Source organism: Macaca mulatta, chromosome 7 (assembly GCF_049350105.2).
Source record: "Macaca mulatta isolate MMU2019108-1 chromosome 7, T2T-MMU8v2.0, whole genome shotgun sequence".
Classification (NCBI taxonomy): domain Eukaryota; kingdom Metazoa; phylum Chordata; class Mammalia; order Primates; family Cercopithecidae; genus Macaca; species Macaca mulatta.
The window spans coordinates 86,599,366-86,605,256 of NC_133412.1; the positions used below are offsets into that span (position 1 = coordinate 86,599,366).

At 42.6% G+C, this 5,891-nt stretch overlaps 1 pseudogene; it reads right to left on the reverse strand.

Moving 5' to 3' along the window:
* Positions 1-802: 802 nt before the first annotated feature.
* LOC715396 (phosphoglycerate mutase 1-like) lies at positions 803-1,568 on the reverse strand (annotated as a pseudogene).
* Positions 1,569-5,891: the final 4,323 nt, after the last annotated feature.

Consider the following 5,891-nt stretch of genomic DNA (forward strand, 5'->3'; position numbering starts at 1 on the left):
AAGACATACTTGGACAGGACCAAGAAGCATTTCACTGCCACAAAACAAGGCGGGAAGGGATTCTGAAACACACAGTAGGAAGCACTCTTGCCCCTCAGAGGTCAAGGAGCTTATCCCATGTTGGTATGAGGAATGGCTTATTTTCTGATGACCACATGTAGGATTATTTCAACTGCCATGAGAAACCCCAAAAGGGTTATCGTTTTGTATTATTTATATATACTATAATTTTTTTTTCTTTTTTTAAAAATGTAAATGTAACACTTTGACTAAATTCAGGATTGATCCAACCTTCTAGAGCTAGTTCCTCTGGGGTCAGAAAGGAAACAGTTGTCACATCACCATGCAGGTTACATTCCTCTTTCACTGGAATGACTAGAGCCGCCAGGCAGTAGCCTGACTGCAGAAGAGCACAGGACTGGCTCCAGGGGGCAGACAGTCTCTCTTGCCTCTTCTCATTGGTCATGGCTTAGCATGGTTCCTCCCCACAAGTCCTTAGTAAACAAAGCACTTGCAAAAACCCAAGTCACTACCTTTAAACTCTCTTGAATAAGGGGAACTTTTCCACAGCTTGGACTGAGAACCTGTGCCCTAGAAGTGCTATTCTGACTAGATTGTGTGAAACGGGTGGGTGCAGGAGACAAAATGGCTAAAATGAAAATGGGAGCCACTGGTCCCTATCTGCAGCTACAACTCAAGATGTCTACTGATGTGGTCAGTGTGACAGGTGCAGGAGGGAGGGGCAGAGGGATGCAACGGGCAGGGACGGTGCTCCTGGGGACAGCAGCCCGCCCGCTGGCCTTCACTTCTTGGACTTGCCCCGGGCAGCCACAGCTTCCATGACTTTGCACATGGTCTCTTCATCCCCCAGGAACTTCATGGGCTTGATGGGATTCAAACTCTTGTCCAATTCATAGACAATGGGAATACCAGTAGGCAGGTTCAGCTCCATGATAGCCTCTTCAGAGAGACCCTCCAAATGCTTGACAATGTCTCCGAGGCTGTTACCATGGGCTGCAATCAGTACCCTTTTCCCTTCCTTGATCTGGGGAACTATTTCTTCATTCCAGAAGGACAGAGCTCTGGCAATAGCATTCTTCAGACTATCACAGGAGGGTAGCTGATCTTCTGTGAGGTCTGCATACCTGCCATTCTCACTTATGTTGCTGTAGAAAGGATGATCGGGCTCCATCGGAGGTGATGGGACATCATAGGAGCACCTCCAGATCTTTACAGGGTGTCACCATGCTTTGCAGCAGTTTCTGCTTTATTGAGACGGGTTAGACCCTCATAGTGCCGCTCTTTGAGGCACCAAGTCCTCACTACTGGCAGCCACATCTGATCAATGGCATCTAGCACTGTCTAGAGGGTCTGGATCGTTTTCTTCTGCACTGAGGTGAAGCAGATGTCAAACTCATAGCCACCATCTGGCAGTGCCTGCCCCCCTCCGCACTTCGTCTCCTCGTGGCCTGCCGGGCTCAGGTTGGCATGTACCAGCCACCGAAGCGGTTCTCCAGATTCCACGCAACCTTGCAGCGCCAGATCAGCACCAGTTTATAGGTGACCATGGCGGCGGGCTGGGGATGTGGCACTGACTGGGGTTCGCAGATTCCAGAGTACTTTTAGAATATTATAGGCGACCATGGCGATGGGCTGGGGATGTGGCACTGACTGGGGTTCGCAGATTCCACAGTACTTTTAGAATATTTTGTTCTTCATACTTTTTGATATTTGCCATTTTTTTTGGTCAAGAATCTGTTTTCTATTTATAACAGTATTTTTTCTCCAACTCTTATTATCTTTTTCTTCATGTTTCTTCAACTTTTAAGTTCTGGGATACATGCGCAGGATATACAGGTAAAAACTGCATAGCAGCCCACCATGGCACACATGGATAAATGTGTGACATGGTGGTTTGCTGCACAGATCAACCCATCGTCTGGGTATTAAGCCCAGCATCCATTAGCTATTCTTCCTGATGCCCTCCTTCTCCCTGCCCCACCCCCAGCAGGTCCCAGTGTGTGTTGTTCTCCTCCCTGTGTCCATGTGTTCTCATCATTCACCTCCCACTTATAAGTGAGAACATGTGCAGATTTTCTGTTCCTGCATTAGTTTGCTGAGGATAACGGCTTCCAGCTCTGTCCACTTCCCTGCAAAGGACATGATCTCATTCCTTTTTATGACTGTGTAGTATTCCATGGTTTATATGTGCCACATTTCCTTTATCCGTTCTATCATTGATGGGCATTTGGGTTGCTTCCATGTCTTTGCTATTGTGAAGACTGCTGCAATGAACATACATGTGCATGTATCTTTATGACAGAATGGGTCAAATGGTACTTCTGCTTGTAGATCTTTGAGGAGTCACCACACTGTCTTCCACAATAGTTGAACTAATTTACACTCCTATCGATAGTGTAAAAGTGTTCCTATTTATCTGCAACCTCACCAGCATCTATTGTTTCTTGACTTTTTTTTTGAAACGGAGTTTCACTCTTGTTGCCCAGGGTGGAGTGCAATGGTGCGACCTCAGCTCACTGCAAACTCCACCTCCCGGGTTCAAATGATTCTTCTGCCTCAGCCGCCCAAGCAGCTGGGATTACAGGCATGTACCACCATGCCTGGCTACTTTTTGTATTTTGAGTATAGACGGGGTTTCACCATGTTGGTCAGGCTGGTCTTGAACTCCTGCCCTCAGGTGATCTGCCTTGGCCTCCCAAAGTGCTGGGATTACAAGTGTGAGCCACTGTGCCTGGCCCTGATTCTTGATTTTTTAATAATCACCATTTTGATTGGTGTGAGATGGTATCTCATTGTGGTTTTGATTTGCATTTCTCTAATGACAAGTGATGTTGAGCTTTTTTTCATTTGTTTGTTGGTCATGTGAATGTCTTCTTTTGAGAAGTGTCTGTTTATATTCTTTGCCTACTTTTTAATGAGGTTTTTCTTTTTTTCTTGTAAATTTGTTTAGTCTCTTGTAGACTCTGGATATTAGGCCTTTGTCAGATGGATAGTTTGCAAAAATTTTCTCCCATTCTGTAGGTTGTTTGCTCACTCTGATGATACTTTCTTTTGCTGTGCAGAAGCTATTTAATTTAATGAGATACCATTTGTCAATTTTTCCTTTTGTTGCAATTGCTTTTGGAGCAAAACAGTTTTTTTTACAAGAGGATCTTCTATCTCAGTTTTTAAATCAATCTGTCTTAGTCTATTTCTGCTGCTGTAACAAATACCACAGAATGGGTAATTCATGAATAACAGAAATCAATTTCTCACAGTTCTGGAGGCTGGAAAGTTCACAGCCAAGGCATTGACGGATTCAGTGTCTACTAAGTGGTCGCTTTCTGCTTCCAAGATGGTTCCTTGTTGCTGTGTACTCCAGAGAGGACAAATGCTGTGTCCTCACATGACAGAAGGGGAAAAGGGATGAAGAGCTCTCCGAAGCCTCTTTTCTAAGGGCATTGATCACATTCACAAGTGCAGAGCCCTCATGACTTAATCTTTTCCCCCAAGGCCCCACCTCTTAATACTGTTGCATTGGGGATTAAGTCTCAACATGAGTTTTGGAGGGACACAGACATTCAAATGATAGCAATTTCCAAACATCATTTTTTCATTTTAAATTAGATCCTCATTTTTATGAAATTAGAAATGAACATTTTCCCAAAGTCATTATGTTTTTGACTGTTTCCGTGAACTGTTTTTGGTGACATCCACTCTGTTAAGTTATTCTTGATTTCTTAAAATAAGAGCCAATGAAACCCAAGTCTTAAACATCTTATGGGATCAGATAACAAACTTCATTTTCTCCTTTGGATGGCAGTCTTCCTTTTTGACCACTTTGCTGCAAAGACCAATAATTGGTATTTCTGATCACATATGGGTGCTGAGAAGGCTGCTAAGATCATTTGACTATGGAAGACAATGGAATGTTAAAGCTGAAAAGATCATGTGGATCATTCTAGAAGAGAGAAAAGCCCAAAGAATTTTCCCAAAGCCTCACAACTAGTTTTTGGCTGATCCAAGTGAGATATTCTGTCTGGCATTCATTATTCTAAACTGATGCCACAATCATTTATTCTATCTTCCATCTCCAAATAATGTTACATGACTTGATTGTCTTGTTTTATGGAGGCTTCAGATAAATAATGGCTGCCGTTTGTTATTTTAAAATGGAGAAAAATCCTCTTTCCTCAACAATCTTTTCTTTATTCACAACGTAAATTAATACTAACAAGCCCTCTCAAACTGGATCCTTAAGCTTTGAGGAGAACTTTCCATGTTTCATCCAATTCAGAAGCGTTTACTTATCATCAGCATTAAGTATGATAGTTCAAAGCAGCATTGCCTGTTTCTGAAAATCAATTCCGTAGTAGACTTTGCTGCCTCAGCTTTTTTTGGACTAACTCTTATAAAAATGACTGGTTCCAGCTTCGAAGTCCTGGGTTGGGGTCCCGTTTTCCCACATAATCACTGTATAAACTCATTCAGGTTGTTTAACTTCCTTGATTATCCAATGATAAAGTGCTAAATGGTCACAAAACATTTCCTTTTAAATTGCTTTATACTTAAATTCGTTATTTTTGTATGAATCTCCCCATTTTTCTTATTAGAGCAACTTAAGTATTATGTTTCCAAAGCAGAGCACTTTAAATCCTGTTTTCTTTTCTCCACTTCTCTCTCTGTCTCTCTCTCTCTCTCATACTAATGTGATCACACCTACACCACTTCTCTCTCCCTTTGTTTCAGAATACTTAACTCTAGGGTGACTTAAGTTGCCATTTACTAATAGGTGCAACTTGTGTGAAAGGATGAGCGTTTTGAAGAATCAGATGAAGACTCAGTTGGAAAAGCACAGGAAGCCTGTAAATGAGAGACAGCTGAGTTGGGACAAACACAGAGTGAAGACTAAACTACGCCCGTGCAAGGTGCAGGTAGATGGGCTACATTCACATGATCCTCCTGCTTTCTCTGCTGGTGCCTCGACTTCAGGGCACTGTTTAGGATTAGGCACAATGGTGCCTGGGGGAAGGGATGAGGGAAGGTGGAAATCTTATCTGGTTGCTTTTAGGCTGTGCTTGCCTGGGGGAGTCACATTTTTCTAATTTGCACAAAGGTGTCAAAATGTGGATTAATCCGGAGCTGTGGTAGAATTAGTCTAAATTTCAGTAAAAACTACTATGAGTAAATACTGAGTCACTGAGAAAGATTTTATTTTTTATTTTTAGAGACAGAGTCCGTTTTTTTGCCCAAGCTATCACACCTCACTGCAGCCTCCCACTCCTGGGCTCAAGTGATCCTCCTGCTTCAGCATCCCTAGTAGCTAGGATTACAGGCATGAGCCACTGTGCCTGGCGATTTTTAATAGACAGGTCAGGAAATGTCTAAATTATAGCCGGGGTCTAGTTTACACAAAGGTGGGAACTCTGATGGATCTGAAAGAAAAGGTGGACCATCTTTCTAAGATGGGTCTACATCAATGCAATGACTGCTTTAGTCAAATGCTTTAATGAAAAACTAAATGATGCTTGCTATTGAAACAGCACAGTGACACATATTATTGGCAACTCATGTACGTAAATATTCTTGGATCAAGTGACTCTAAAATATAAAAAACAGATGCAATTAATGCTTAATTTCGCCTGAATTTTGCGAGCAGGGTTTGGAGGGCCTTCCTCCTTTACTCTGGGCCTAACATCTTTTTGGCTGTCCCTTGGCCCACTTACATCAGCCTGCAGTCTTTGAAAAGGGGCCAAGGCACACTTTAGATAGGAAGCAGACAAAATAAGGTCAAATAAAAGTCAGAGTAAGGTGGGCTGCAATTCTTCTTCTCATGCATTTCAAATTAAGAGGGACCGTAAGGGTTAACTATAAAGTATTCCACCTTGAAC